We start from the raw sequence: 16,150 nt of genomic DNA, 5'->3' as shown, positions 1-16,150 counted from the left end.
CATGATCCATAAAACTTCAAAAAAATAACAAATTAGACTTTTCCAAATTTAAAATCTTTTACTGTGCAAAAAGACAAAACAAAACAAAGCAAAAAAACTGTGTTAAAAGACTAAAAAGACAAAGCTACAGACTGGGAGAAGATGTTTGCAAATAATAATTGATAGAGGACTTGTATGCAGAATATGTAGGAAACTTTAAAAAACTCAACAACAGGGGCGCCTGGGTGGCTCAGTGGGTTAAAGCCTCTGCCTTCGGCTCAGGTCATGATCCCAGGGTCCTGGGATCGAGCCCCGCATCGGGCTCTTTGCTCAGCAGGGAGCCTGCTTCCTCCTCTCTCTCTGCCTGCCTCTCTGCCTGCTTGTGATCTCTGTCAAATAAATAAATAAAATCTTAAAAAAAAAAAAAAAAACTCAACAACAAAAACAAATCCAATTAGAAAATTGGTAAGAAAAATCATCAACATACAATTTACCAAAAATGCATGGTAAGTGAGCACATGAAAAGGTGTTCAATGTTATTAACAAACATAAATTAATGCAATGAGATTGTACTAGACACCTACTAGAATGGTTAAAATTAAGTGCAATTTTATCGTACATGATCTGACATCGTACAGAGCAACTATGAGTCTCCTACATTGGAAACTGTGGCAAACATTGTGGCAACCAATTCGGCAGTTTTATATAAAGTTAATTGTACATTAAGCGCATGATGTAGCAATCACCCTCTGAGTATTTAAGATAAATGAAAACCTAGGTTTGTACACATTTACATGACACTGAAAAAGACAAAATTATAGGAAGAGAGAACAAATGACTAGCTGCCAGGATGGGGGGCTGAAGAGCAACTGACCAAAGAGGCAGCAGGAGAAGATCATTTGGGGTGAGGAACTCTTCTGTGTCTTGCTTGTAGTGGTTGATACATGACCAAGCATTTATCAAAACTCATAGAGCTATCTACCATGAAGAGTCCATTTTTAACTACGCAAATTAAAAAAATGCAACAATTATAAAACATATAATGGATTGGTTTTGAAAACGACAACGTCTATTTTACTTTGGTTAACTATGAATGCTTACAATTATGATGTTTGGGTCAACTGATGGCTCTGCAGATGAGATATATAATTAAGGGTTCATACGGTCCATGGAATTGCTGGGAGCAAAGGAGAGAGTCAGCAAATATTGGTATGTATTGAGCACTAGCATGACTGGACCTCTTTTCTGCACTCTTAACATGTATGATTTATTTTCACATTGATGAGTACTACTACTCTCATTCAATGGATAATGAAATTGAGCCTTGTTCAGAGGAGGGCTGGGAAAGAAACACTTTTCTGAAGACACTGCTTCTACATACAGAATACATAACATTAATCCAGACCTACAGATTGGGGGCAAAAAATTAGAAATGGATGAGAAGGCGTTAAACAAAATTCTGCATAAAGTTTAACAATTTCCTTTGACTTCCAATGATGACTCTAAACAGTGTTCGGGAGGTGGTAAAGAAAGGTTGGCTGGTTGGTAAAGCAAATACATGGAAATACAGATATCAAAACCGTCACACCCAAGGAGTATTTCACTTTTTAATGGGAAGGCGTGTCCTGGTGATAAAAAACAGGACTCTGTGCTGTTCCAGCATACCAAACACAACTGGTGGAGGACATATCATGAATGCTTATCACATTCACGCAAAATACGGAGGCAGATAGATACTTAATATATTGGATGGTATATTCAAAAATATCATGACAGGCTAAAATTATGGGAACAAACACATGAAATTCAACAGGGATAAATATAAAGATGTATGTTTTAGTTAAAAAAATTATAAACATAGCGGATAGTTAACATTTTGTGACACAAATGATATAGGCACATAGAACGTGTTTTTCAGGGTGCTTTTAAATTACACAAAATTAAAAAGAAAACAAATAGAGGATGATAACCTTTTGATTTCTTTTTTTTAATACACCATTTATAATAACTTTCAAAACCACAAACACTTAGAGATAAATATAACAGAACATTTGCAAGATTTTTTTTTTAATTCAAATTCACTTCTTTTTTTAAAATTTTTTTAATTTTTTATAAACATATAATATATTTTTATCCCCAGGGGTACAGGTCTGTGAATCGCCCAGTTTACACACTTCACAGCACTCACCAAAGCACATACCTCCCCAATGTCAATAACCCCACCTCCCTTCTCCCAACCCCCCCCCCCCAGGAACCCTCCCTTTGTTTTGTGAGATTAAGAGTCACTTATGGTTTGTCTCCCTCACAATCCCATCTTGTTTCATTTATTCTTCTCCTACCCCCTTAAGCCCCCATGTTGCATCACCACTTCCTCATATCAGGGAGATCATATGATAGTTGTCTTTCTCTGCTTGACTTATTTCGCTAAGCATGATACGCTCTAGTTCCATCCACGTTGTCGCAAATGGCAAGATTTCATTTCTTTTAATGGCTGCATAGTATTACATTGTATATATATATACCACATCTTCTTGATCCATTCATCTATTGATGGAAATCTAGGTTCTTTCCATAGTTTGGCTATTGTGGACATTGCTGCTATAAACATTCGGGTGCACGTGCCCCTTCGGATCACTACGTTTGTATCTTTAGGGTAAATACTCAGTAGTGCTATTGCTGAATCATAGGGTAGTTCTATTTTCAACATTTTGAGGAACCTCCAAGTTGTTTTCTAGAATGGTTGCACCAGCTTGCATTCCCACCAAAAGTGTAGGAGGGTTCCCCATTCTCAGCATCCTCGTCAGCATCTGTCATTTCCTGACTTGTTAATTTTAGCCATTCTGACTGGTGTGAGGTGATATCTCATTATGGTTTTGATTTGTATCTCCCTGATGCCGAGTGATATGGAGCACTTTTTCATGTGTCTGTTGGCCATCTGGATGTCGTCTTTTTTATTTATTTATTTATTTTTTTAAACTTGTGGTTTTTTTTTTTTTTTAAGATTTTTATTTATTTATTTGACAGAGAGAGATCACAAGTAGACAGAGAGGCAGGCAGAGAGAGAGAGGAAGGGAAGCAGGCTCCCCGCCGAGCAGAGAGCCCAATGTGGGACTCGATCCCAGGACCCTGAGTTCATTACCTGAGCCGAAAGCAGGGGCTTAACCCACTGAGCCACCTAGGCGCCCCTGTCTGGATGTCTTCTTTGCAGAAATGTCTGTTCATGTCCTCTGCCCATATCTTGATTGGATTATTTGTTCGTTGCGTGTTGAGTTTGCTATCTGATATGTCGTTTGCAAATATCTTCTCCCATTCTGTCAGTTGTCTTTTGGTTTTGTTAACTGTTTCCTTTGCTGTGCAAAAGCTTTTGATCTTGATGAAATCCCAATAGTTCATTTTTGCCCTTGCTTCCTTTGCCTTTGGCCATGTTCCTAGGAAGATGTTGCTGCGGTTGAGGTCGAAGAGGTTGCTGCGTGTGTTCTACTCAAGGATTTTGATGGAGTCCTTTCGCACATTGAGGTCCTTCATCCATTTTGATTCTATTTTCATGTGTGGTGTAAGGAAATGGTCCAATTTCATCTTTCTGCATGTGGCTGTCCAATTTTCCCAGCACCATTTAGTGAAGAGGTTTTTTCCATTGGACATTCTTTCCTGCTTTGTGGAAGATTAGTTGACCATAGAGTTGAGGGTCTATTTCTGGGCTTTCTATTCTGTTCCATTGATCTATGTGTCTGTTTTTGTGCCAGTACCATGCTGTCTTGATGATGACAGCTTTGTAATAGAGCTTGAAGTCCAGAATTGTGATGCCACCAACTTTGGCTTTCTTTTTCAATATCTCTTTGGCTATTCGAGGTCTTTTCTGATTCCATATAAATTTTAGGATTATTTGTTCCATTTCTTTGAAAAAGATGGATGGTACTTTGATAGGAATTGCATTAAATGTGTAAATTGCTTTAGGTAGGATAGACATTTTAAAATATTTATTCTTCTAATCCAGGAGCATGGAACATTTTTCCATTTCTTTGTATCTTCCTCAATTTTATTGATGAGTACTTTATAGTTTTCTGAGTATAGATTCTGTGCCTCTTTGGTTAGGTTTATTCCTAGGTATCTTATGGTTTTGGGTGCAATTGTAAATGGGATTGACTCCTTAAATTCTCTTTCTTCTGTCTTGTTGTTGGTGTAGAGAAATGCAACTGATATCTGTGCATTGATTTTATATCCTGACACTTTACTGAATTCCTGTACAAGTTCTAGCAGTTTTGGAGTGGAGTCTTTTGGGTTTTCCACATATAGTATCATATCATCTGCAAAGAGTGATAGTTTGATTTCTTCTTTGCTGACTTGGATGCCTTTAATTTCCTTTTGTTGTCTGATTGCTGAGGCTAGGACCTCTAATACTATCTTGAATAGCAGTGGTGATAATGGACATCCCTGCCATGTTCCTGACCTTAGCAGAAAAGCTTTCAGTTTTTCTCCCTTGAGAATGATATTTGCAGTGGGTTTATCATAAATGGCTTTGATAATATTGAGGTATGTGCCCTCTATCCCTACACTTTGAAGAGTTTTGATCAGGGGGGGATGCTGTACTTTGTCAAATGCTTTTTCAGCATCTATTGAGAGTATCATATGGTTCTTATTCTTTCTTTTCTTGATGTGTTGTATCACATTGATTGATTTGCGGATGTTGAACCAAACTTGCAGCCCTGGAATAAATCCCACTTGGACATGGTGAATAATCCTTTTAATGTACTGTTGGATCCTATTGGCTAGTATTTTGGTGAGAATTTTTGCATCTGTGTTCATCAAGGATATTGTTCTATAGCTCTCTTTTTTGATTGGATCCTTGTCTGGTTTTGGGATCAAAGTGATGCTGGCCTCATAAAATGTGTTTGGAAGTTTTCCTTCCATTTCTATTTTTTTGGAAAAGTTTCAGGAAAATAAGAATTAGTTCTTCGTTGTTTAGTAGAATTCCCCTGGGAAGCCGTCTGGCCCTGGGCTTTTGTTTGTTTGGAGATTTTTAATGACTGTTTCAATCTCCTTACTGGTTATGGGTCTGTTCAGGCTTTCTATTTCTTCCTGGTTCAGTTGTGGTGGTAATTTACATTTTTCTAGGAATGCATCCATTTCTTCCAGATTGTCAAATTTGTTGGCGTAGAGTTGCTCATAGTATGTTCTTATAATAGTTTGTATTTCTTTGGTGTTAGTTGTGATCTCTCCTCTTCATAAATTTACTTATTTGGGTCCTTTCTCTTTTCTTCTTGATAAGTCTGGCCAGGGGTTTATCAATTTTATTAATTCTTTCAAAGAACCAGCTCCTAGTTTCATTGATTTGTTCTATTGCTTTTTTTGGTTTCTATTTCATTGATTTCTGCTCTGATCTTTTTGATTTCTCTTCTCCTGCTATGTTTAGGGTTTCTTTCTTGTACTTTCTCCAGATCCTTTAGGTGTATGGTTAGGTTGTGTACCTGAGATCTTTCTTGTTTCTTGAGAAAGGCTTGTACCGCTATATATTTTCCTCTCAGGACTGCCTTTGTTGTGTTCCACAGATTTTGAATCATTGTGTTTTCATTATCATTTGTTTCCATGATTTTTTCAATTCTTCTTTATTTTCGTGGTTGATCCATTTATTCTTTAGAAGAATGATGTTTAGTCTCCATGTATTTGGGTTCTTTCCAAACTTCCTCTTGTGGTTGAGTTCTAGCTTCAGAGCATTGTGGTCTGAAAATATGCAGGGAATGATCCCAATCTTTTGATACCGGTTGAGTCCTAATTTAGGACCGAGGATGTGATCTATTCTGGAGAATGTTCCATGTGCACTAGAGAAGAATGTGTATTCTGTTGCTTTGGGATGAAATGTTCTGAATATATCTGTGATGTCCATCTGGTCCAGTGTGTCATTTAAGGCCTTTATTTCCTTGTTGATCTTTTGCTTGGATGATCTGTCCATTTCTGTGAGGAGAGTGTTAAAGTCCCCTACTATTATTGTATTATTGTTAATGTGTTTCTTTGATTTTGTTATTAATTGGTTTATATAGTTGACTTCTCCCACGTTAGGGGCATAGACATTTAAAAATGTTAGATCTTCTTGTTGGACATACCCTTTGCGTATGATATAGTGTCCTTCCTCATCTCTTATTATAGTCTTTGGCTTAAAATATAATTGATCTGATATAAGGATGGACACTCCTGATTTCTTCTAATGTCCATTAGAATGATAAATTGTTTTCCACCCCCTCAGTTTAAATCTGGATGTGTCTTCGGGCTTAAAATGTGTTTCTTGTAGGCAACATATAGATGGGTTTTGTTTTTTTTATCCATTCTGATACCCTGTGTCTTCTGATTGGGGAATTTAGCCCATTAACATTTAGGGTAACTATTGAGAGATATGAATTTAGTTCTATTGTATTGCCTGTAAGGTGACTGTTACTGTTCATTGTCTCTGTTCCTTTCTGATCTACCACTTGTAGGCTCTCTCTTTGCTTAGAGAACCCCTTTCAATATTTCCTGTAGAGCTGGTTTGGTGTTTGCAAATTTTTTCAGTTTTTGTTTGTCCTGGAAGCTTTTAATCTCTCCTTCTATTTTCAATGATATCCTAACTGGATATAGTATTCTTGGCTGCATGTTTTTCTCATTTAGTGCTCTGAATATATCATGCCAGTTCTTTCTGGCCTGCCAGGTCTCTGTGGATAAGTGTGCTGCCAATCTAATATTTTTACCATTGTATGTTACAGACTTCTTTTCCCGGGCTGCTTTCAGGATTTTCTCTTTGTCACTAAGGCTTGTAAATTTTACTATTAGGTGAATGGATGTGGGCCTATTCTTATTGATTTTGAGGGGCGTTCTTTGAACCTCTTGAATTTTGATGCTCGTTCCCTTTGCCATATTGGGGAAATTTTCCCCAATAATTCTCTACAATATACCTTCTGCTCATCTCTCTCTTTCTTCTTCTTCTGTAATCCCAATTATTCTAATGTTCTTTTGTCTTATGTTGTCACTTATCTCTCGAATTCTCCCCTCGTGGTCCAGTATTTGTTTGTCCCTTTTTTGCTCAGCTTCTTTATTCTCTGTTATTTGGTCTTCTATATCACTAATTCTTTCTTCTGCCTCATTTATCCTAGAAGTGAGAGCCTCCATTTTTGATTGCACCTCATTTTAGCTTTTTTGATTTCAACTTGGTTAGATTTTAGTTCTTTTATTTCTCCAGAAAGTGCTTTCATATCTCCCAAGAGGGTTTCTCTAGTATCTTCCATGCTTTTTTCGAGCCCGGCTAAAACCTTGAGAATTGTCATTCTGAACTCTAGATCTGACATATTACCGATGTCTGTATTGATTAGGTCCCTAGCCTTCGGTACTGCCTCTTGTTCTTTTTTTTTTTTTTTTTTTTTTTTTTGGTAAATTTTTCTGCTTTGTCATTTTGTCCAGATAAGAATATATGAAGGAGCAATTAAAAAAAGGAAAGAAAGAAAAGAATTAAAAAAAGAAAACGAATAAAGAAAAGTATAGAAAAGAAAAAAAATATATATATATATATTTTAAAAACGTTAAAAAAGAAAAGGGTAAAAGTTAAAAAATTTTTAGCAGAAGAAGAGAAAAAAATGAAAAAGAAAAAAATTAAATTAACTACAAGACTAAAAAATCATAGGGAGAAAGCCATGAGTTCCCTGCTTTGCTTTCTCCTCCTTTGGAATTCTGCTGCTCTCCGTGGTATTGAAACTGCACTCCTTGCTAGGTGAACTTGGTCTTGGCTGGATTTCATGTTGATCTTCTGGGGAGGGGCCTGGTGTAGTGATTCTCAAGTGTCTTTGCCCCAGGCGGAATTGCACCCCTCTTACCAGGGGCCGGGGTGAGTAATCCGCTCGGGTTTGCTTTCAGGAGCTTTTGTTCCCTCAGCGCTTTCCGTAGAGTTCCGGAGGATGGCAATATAAATGGCGCCCTCCTGGTCTCCAGCCCGGAGGAGCCGAGAGCCCAGGGCCCCACTCCTCAGTGTGCCCTCAGAGAACAGCACCCAGTTACTCCCGTCTGCCTGACCTCCGGCCGCGCTCCGAGCTCACCAAGCCTGCGACCGGTTCAAGGTCACCCCGAGCTGTGAGCTTACTGTCGGCTCTGTCTCTGTAGCCGGCTTTCCCGTTCCAATACCCGCAAGCTCTGCAACACTCAGACCGCCCGATCCTTCTGTGACCCTGCGGGACCTGAGGCCACGCTGACCCCGCGTGGGCTTCACCCCGGTTTAGCCTCTGGAGCGATGTCCCTCAGCGGAACAGACTTTTAAAAGTCCTGATATTGTGTGTCGTTGCTCCGCCGCTTGCCGGGAGCCGGCCCCTCCCCCCGGGGTCTATCTTCCCATCACTTTGGATTCACTTCTCCGCCGGTCCTACCTTTCAGAAAGTGGTTGTTTTTCTGTTTCTAGAATTGCTGTTCTTCTTCTCTTTGATCTGCCGATGGATTTGTAGGTGTTTGCAATCTTTAGATCAGCTATATAGCTGATCTCCAGCTAATTGAAGTAGTCTCAGCCTGCTACTTCTCCGCCATCTTTACTCCTTCCCCCAAACTTTTGATTTCTTAACCAGTTTGGGGAACACAAATTGGAGTATTTTTGTTGGTCAAATTGTATGTAATTAATAACATGGCTATCAGTTATGCTTCATCTCAAGCTGTTGTAACGGAACAGAATTGATATCAATGGAGATGTAAGGTCAGTGTCTCTGCTCTGATCTGGTTTTGAAGCTGGCTTTTGGTTTTACTGCCTGTGTGTGTGTGTGTACATGTGTGCATATACATGTTCACAGCTGGTGAGACCTAGCAGGTAAATTGTAACATCCCTAATGGAAGTGAGGAGTTAGCAGCAAGACAGTGAATCTCAGTTTTCTTATCTGCTAAATTAAATATATTTTTTATTAACTCAGGTTGTACCGAGTCTGCCTGACACTGTTCCCAGAGCTACAGTTAGAGCAGTGAATTTAAAACAACAACAACAGCCCAACAAAGGAATAAGATCTGCCATTTCGCACCATTGTCAGGATTCAAGACACTTGGTTATTATACTGTGTTCAGTCATTGCTGAAGGTGATGGTTACCGGCAAAGTGCACAAGTTAGGATAAGTGTTGATTTTATATCCTGATGACTTTTAGAAACTTCTTACAAAGGTGTTGACTTGCTAAGACAGAATTAAACAATTTGGCTGGTCTAGGCTATTACTTCAAAAATCACTCTGGGCATTTTAGTGAAAACTCCATTAAAATGTCTCCATCTGATCACTGATTCATTCTTACCGCATTGCATGCCTGGCAAATTTGATATTTTAAAATCATTTGAAACTGATGGGGGGGTGGAGCATAGAAAAAAACCAAAAGGGCCTGTTTTGAATTGTCAGACCTCTCTGGATAGCAGTCTTGAATGGGGGCGGGGAGGGACAGTCTCACCAGCCAACAGCCTTGGAGCTCTGAAGCTCAGAGCCCCCTGGAAGGCTAGGAACCTAAGCGGCTGAAAGCGGCACCAAAGCCTCCGAGGGAATAATTCGAATATCTTCGGCCAGACTCAGAAGTCATAAATTCTAAGGGCCCCGGTGGGCTTAGCTCAAACCCTGGCTGGGATAGAGTAATTCACAAAGGTAAGAAAGATGACTTTAGTCCTTCTCAAAAGAACAAGAGGGGCTTATATTCATTACCTCCAATTACAAAGGGAGAGAAAGAACTACCTTTTAAGGAGGAGAAGGCAAATTGAAATTCTATTTGTGTACCTTTCACTCCGAGGGAAAGAACATAACGGCCCTTTGGCTTCCAGGCCACGTCGCGCTGCTCCTCTGGCCTGGTCTGCTAGCTAGGGGTCAATCAAAGGCCGTTTCTGGATGTTTGACTTTCATTAAGGTTTATTTTCTGTGTCTAGGAATATGTTAGTATATTTATCCTGGAGTCAGAAAATCGCATCATGAATTCTCTCTGAAGTACAACAAGAATGAGGGGATTGAGACAGATATTCTATAATAAATGATTGCCTTTGTGCTGCTTGTTTGACACTGAGGCAAGTGCTTTGTTTTGTTTTTCACAACTCTAGGTGCATAGCTTAAGCATGTTGGAACCCTGTGTAGGAGAAGTCTCAGGGCCATCAGCGGTGGCTACGAATGCTTAGACGTGTTTTTCCATTAACCAGTGATTTACTGAGAATCCACCATTTCGCAAGCAATGCAAAACCCTACTTATTGAGATTATATCAAGGCTTACTTCAAACTGTTAACTCGTTAATGGCAGAGAAAGAGAAATCCAACATGCAATTGGAAATGGTAAATTTTATGGTCCGTTTCACCTCAAACTGAGCAATGGCAGTGGAGAGCCATGAAAAGTCCTTCTCAGAGATTAAGTTCAGAACTGAATCTTCGAGAACATGTCTTCTTACCCAGGTGAATGCGGATGGAGGTGAGGGGGAAGAGGAAATACTAAATGGGAGAAACAGTACGAGGACTGCCACATGCTTCAGAGAACTTGACCTAAAAGATTTGGGAAATAAGTCTGTATTTAGATAGCCACAAAAACATGACACTGGAATAGTACTAGGAGTCACAGAGTGAGTGGTTCTGCTAAGGAGCTTTATCCTAAAGGCAAAAGAGATTCCAGAGAACCTTGGTGTTTCCTCTTCCCTAAGGTGTGGTTGTAGCAAGATAATTTAGGGTATTTTGGTTGGATTACAGAGAGTCCTCTAGCCCAGAGATGCATGCTGAATGGTTGAAAATACTCAGCAGGTGTTTGTTGTGGGAGGGGGACAAAAAGGTGACATCTGGCATGAGGGAAGAACTCTTTGGGGACTCTGCAAGACAACACACCTAGGACTAACTAGGGAAATGGGGTCTTCCCTTAGCTGTCCCTTTTATATCAGGCTTATAGAGCTGAATATGTTGAAAGTTAGGAAGTTCTTTGGAATTGGTCATAAATAAAACATAGGATGATTTATGACATAAGTGGTTGAATCACACCCATTTTTGTGATATTAGTAATTTTTTTTTTTTTTTTTTTTTTTGGTCAGAGAGAGAGAGAGGGAGAGAGAGGGAACACAGGCAGACAGAATGGCAGGCAGAGGCAGAGGGCGAAGCAGACTCCCTGCCGAGCAAGGAGCCCGATGTGGGACTCGATCCCAGGACGCTGGGATCATGACCTGCGCGGAAGGCAGCTGCTTAACCAACTGAGCCACCCAGGAGTCCCTGTGATATTAGTAATTCTGAAGAGAAGATTAAACTCTTAAATTGGAGGCCTTACAAGCATGGAGCAAGCAAGCCTGGGAGTGAATGTTTCATGTCTGGCACACATCAGCATCTCATCAGGCTGATGAGGAAGACTATGGGATGTGGGCTTGAAGAAGCTGAAAACAATTCTCTAGAAGTTTTATGGAATCCTTTTCTTTCTTTTTACAGGTTTTAATTAATTAATTAATTTATTTATTTATTTGAAAGAGAGAGATTGAGAGAGAGGAGGCACGAGAGGGGGGAGGGTCAGAAGAAGAAACAGACTCCCCATTCAGATGGAAGCCCTATCCAAGACTCATCTTGGCACTCTGGGATCACAACTTGAGCCCAAGGCAAATGCTTAACCAACTGAGCCACCAAGTTGACCTTGGAATGCTTTCCACTTTTGTAAGTAAAAGTCCACAGCACCTGGAATCCTCAAAGTCATGACAGGAGAGTAGTGCAGTTTGTGGACCATGCCTGTCCCTTTTGCAGGAACAAATATTCTATCCCCCTCACCTGTGGTTCTCCAGTGTCCCTAACTTTCTCCCCACACCATTTCTCCTGCAGTTGGCTGTTGCGTGTGCTCTTCTGGGTTCCTCAAGAGAGGTTATTCCTCTTTGCACTTGAACCTGCTCCCGTGGAAGTGCTCCAGCCCACCAGGCGACGTGCCCTGGTCTTTGGTTTGATGGTCACAAGGGAGGTGGGCTTCGGTGCACATGAGGCAAAGGGCATGCAATTTGAAGCTTCTTTAGGCTCACGTTCAGCTTCAGCTTTTCTCCCAAAGGCTTTTTTTCCCAGAGAATTTTGTGGGACTCCCATATTTGACTTTTTCTTCATGGGAAAATGAAGAATATTAGTCAAATTTTGATCTAAGATTTTGCATTCCCCCAATATAAAGACCACCTCTGACTTGAAAGAAGAGGGGAAGTTGCAACATGCCCCCATAATTAACTGGAGTCTCCTAAACCTTGCTTCCACAGAGGATCTAAAACCAGTGTAAGCTCAGGGGTGTGCTGATTCATGACTTAGATCACTGAGTGACCATGCCCTGTGTCAGCGCTATAATTTCCACTTCCAGCTGAAGGGACCTGAGCTCAAATCTAATTTAAAATTTTATTTTGTTGCAATCCTCCAGATATCTGCCCTACTCTTTCTTGGAAGCAGGCTGCTTCTGAGCAAAGCAGAGCTTTTGATACAGGATGCTACAAGCTTCTAAATGGACTCTTTGCTCTAAAATGTGTCTCTCACAGACCTTACCAAAATTTCTGCTTTAGAGAGCTTAATATTAATAATTTAATATATTTATTAAAAAGGAAATTATCATCATTACTAAATAAAAAATAGACAACATAATAAGACATGGATAAAAGATATTTTTCCCAATACATAACAATTAAATCACATCCATTGATGTAGAAGTCCAAATCATTTCACAAACACTGAGCTGAACCATAGCTACTAGTATTTAATTCTATACATTATGCTAGGAATCAGGGGAATAACAGGTTGATAGAGATAGATAGATAGATAGATAGATGTAATAGATATAATTCCTATTGTCAAGGAATTCAGAATATAGAAGAAGTAGAGACAGAGAGATAGATCATTGTAGCGTGATGTCAGCATTTCTGTGGTGAAGATAAGCACCAAGTATCTTATAAGGACAAAAGGAAAGCATTCAATACAGTAAGCTTCTTTGGGGGAAGAACTTGCTGGGATGTTCAGGAAGAGACATGTAGAGGCAGTTGCTAGATGACAAAGAAAGGGTCTCCCAAGAAGAACAACATGAATAGTCCAGATTCCAGAAAAGGCATGGGATGAGCAAGAAGTCAGATAGCATTTACATTGCTATGGTGAACAGTAAATAGTGGGATCAAAGAGTGATGTGAAGGAGGTGAGGCTGGATGCCAGGCAGTCAGCTTGTGCTGGGGTGAAAGTAATAGGGTGAAAGGAATGGGGTGAAAGGGATGATTTTTACACTCAAAGCAGAAATTTTTAAGAGAACGTTGGAAATCGGTCACTCTAGCAAGTCAATACCACTAACAGAACAAGGAACACCAAGAAGGAGGGAAAAAGCTCTGTAAATGGCATGTGGAGGCCTTTGGAGAGCAAGACTGCCAAAGAATCATAAATATGGGGCTGACCTTTCCTCCTGGTACAGGCAAGCTTGTTGCAAAGGTGGAGTGTACGCTGGGGTGCATGCTGAGGTAGTGGGGATTGGTCGGCTGCTGGCTGTTTTGTGATTGTCGTCAGTGGACCTTGAGAGTTGACCTTCTGGAGATTGAGTCTATTCTTCATACAAACTGATCCTTTTTAAAGACTCCTGTAATATTTATTAGTCTCCAGGCAAGAATTTCTTCCAGGGCTGGGATCATGACTTTGTACTCTTGCGTGTGGTCATAGCTAAGGCCCTCGCTTGTCAAACTTAATTTTCTAATCTCTAAAAGGGGACCAATATTTTTAGGATCAGTTGATATGAAGGGTATAAAAATGCTTCTCTCTGTGACTCATGCTCACTGAAGGAAGTCTGTATTTGTTAGTTTTCTATTTCATTTGCTCTGTTTGAGCATGATGATGACTTCACAAAGGTTGATCAGCATGTTTTTGTGGATTGAAAATATGATTAAGGGAACTAAGTGAACTTCTGACTTACCTTGAATACAGTGTCAAACAATTTTGTGTGTGCACCTTCACTGTATTTGAAAATTATTATAGACAGTTCTGTGCTTCAATGTGACAAAGTGACAAAGGGACCCCAGGATAAGACATCATCAGTTGTCCATTAACTCAGATACTGGCCATAATAACTCCTGCTAATACACAAAATCAATCTATTGGCACAGGAATAATAAGGCCCGGAAATGCAAATCAAACCTCATTTACTTGAACCTATTGCAGGGGAATCCAGAAGGTGCAGCTGAACCCCTAAGCCTGCATCCCTGTTAGCCTTGGAAGACACATCTTCAGACCAATTTGGAGGATAGTTTGTGAAAAGCTTATGTTTGAGAAGTTCATTTACCTTTTTGTAACTATTTGTTTTGAGAAGGGTTAAATATATATTTTTTATTTCACATTATACATAAACCACACTAAAATGCCTTTAATCAAGCAAAAGGCAACATTTTAGATAAAGGAAATTTTAATTAAATTGGCACTGTTAAAACCAAAAAATAAAGTGGACACTGCCAGCTTATCTTCATCCCTTGCCTATAACAGGCTAACAAGCACAACTTGAAATACAGCTGAGTCTTGTTCTGAGACAGTGAAGGGATTTCCTCAGTATTTAAATATATTAATATAGCCAGCTGTATAAATCTAAATATAAAACCAATCTCCTATAAGTTTAGAGATGGCATTTACCATCTCTGTGAAAAGCTGAACATGATTAATCAATTCCAATCATATTTTTAGAAGGCAAAAATAGTAACAGCACTTGCTGAACCAAATTTACTATCAACGTTCAAAAAGCTGATCATAGTCATTTAACCACAAACCAATCTTATTTAAATCAGGACTGTCCAAACGAAATATTCTATCAGGCATTCAAGAACTGAATTCTGGTGTATGTGATCAATTTAAATATGGTACACATAAAAAATAAAAAGTCATGAGACATTTTTGTTTTGTAATAAATAAGGCAATGGCCAACCATTACTCCTTTGTAGCTTTTTTGAGATAAGGTATCAGATCTGCTCTTTACCCTGTCTTCTTAGTGCCAGTGGAGATCATTTTTGCTCCAGGGATATACTTCTTGGGATTCTCCAAATACTCCATTAATAGGCCCTTTCCCCACATGATGCCTTTATTCTTGTTGGCATCCATGTAAGGAAATCCAGGGGCCTGACCTTTCTCCTAGATAAACATGAAGATCTGGCCCAGTCTTGTGCTTGCCTCCCTTTTCCACAGTTTGGCATTGGGCACACTTTTGAACAAAAATATTCTTGCCCTTCTCAACATCACCCATTTTTACATTGTTCTTCTGTTGCATAAGAAATGAAGGCGCCCACTTGCAAGCCAATGGGACATCCTGTGCTCTTCAGTAGCTATTTTGTATCCATGCGGTTACACAATCAGAGGATGGAAAGGATTTGCAAATGGAGTAAAGCACAAAGTAAAACCTATTCCTCAGAAACATTTTATGTTAGTCAGGAAAGTGATGTTGCTCTTTCATTTATTAAAATTGTATATGTGCCAGTAATCGTGCCAGGTGCTTTATATACATTATTTCAGATAAGATCCCCAATAAGTTTATGATATACACAGTTATCATCTTTCTTTTTTTAGAGATTAAAACAAATGGGTCTAAGATAAATTAAATAAATTGCCTAAGGTTACACTGCCAGTTAAGAAGCAAGCTAGACACATAATTCCTGGTTTATTTGTGGCCAGTGTTCATGGAAATTGCTATACCCTCCTTTGTCAGATGATGAAAAGGATATTTCCACTAAATGAAATTCACAGGGAAAACATGGATACCACATAAGTGAATATATGTGGAGGCTTTTTAAAGTTGCTTAGCATGAGAACCATAGCTATTGTATCTCTCTTTATCACACCCAAAGCAGCGTACCATACAGAGATGTCAGATGAGTTCTTGTGCATGAAGTTGAATTAGGAAAGAAGTTCAATTAGAAACAAACAAATGGGGCAAAGTAGTAGAAGGTGAGGCACTGGCAGATGGAATTGCCATGACCTACATGTGGATTGCCCATTTCCTCTGACTTAGTAAGCAGAAAATGCTTCTCACCCCCTCCAGAACAGAATGACATCTTATTCCAATTATTCCTGCAGCATCGACACTTCTTTCTCACCCTCCAAAAGTCTCTGAAATTGCCTTCTGCAGGAAATTTTTCCAGATGTCTACAGTCAGAAATCACTTTTCTTTGAGGAAGAAAGTAGTATATTAATAGATTCTAGAAGACATCATATGTGACCTCTTTGTTTTAAACAGATTTTCT

At 39.3% G+C, this 16,150-nt stretch overlaps 1 pseudogene; it reads right to left on the bottom strand.

The window, feature by feature from the left end:
* Nucleotides 1–14,843: 14,843 nt before the first annotated feature.
* On the bottom strand, nt 14,844–15,156 carry LOC131828086 (cytochrome c-like; annotated as a pseudogene).
* Between the last annotated feature and the right edge of the window lie 994 nt (nt 15,157–16,150).

This window comes from Mustela lutreola, chromosome 3 (genome assembly GCF_030435805.1).
Source record: "Mustela lutreola isolate mMusLut2 chromosome 3, mMusLut2.pri, whole genome shotgun sequence".
NCBI classification, from domain to species: Eukaryota; Metazoa; Chordata; class Mammalia; order Carnivora; family Mustelidae; genus Mustela; species Mustela lutreola.
This window is presented reverse-complemented; position numbering and strand designations above follow the sequence as displayed.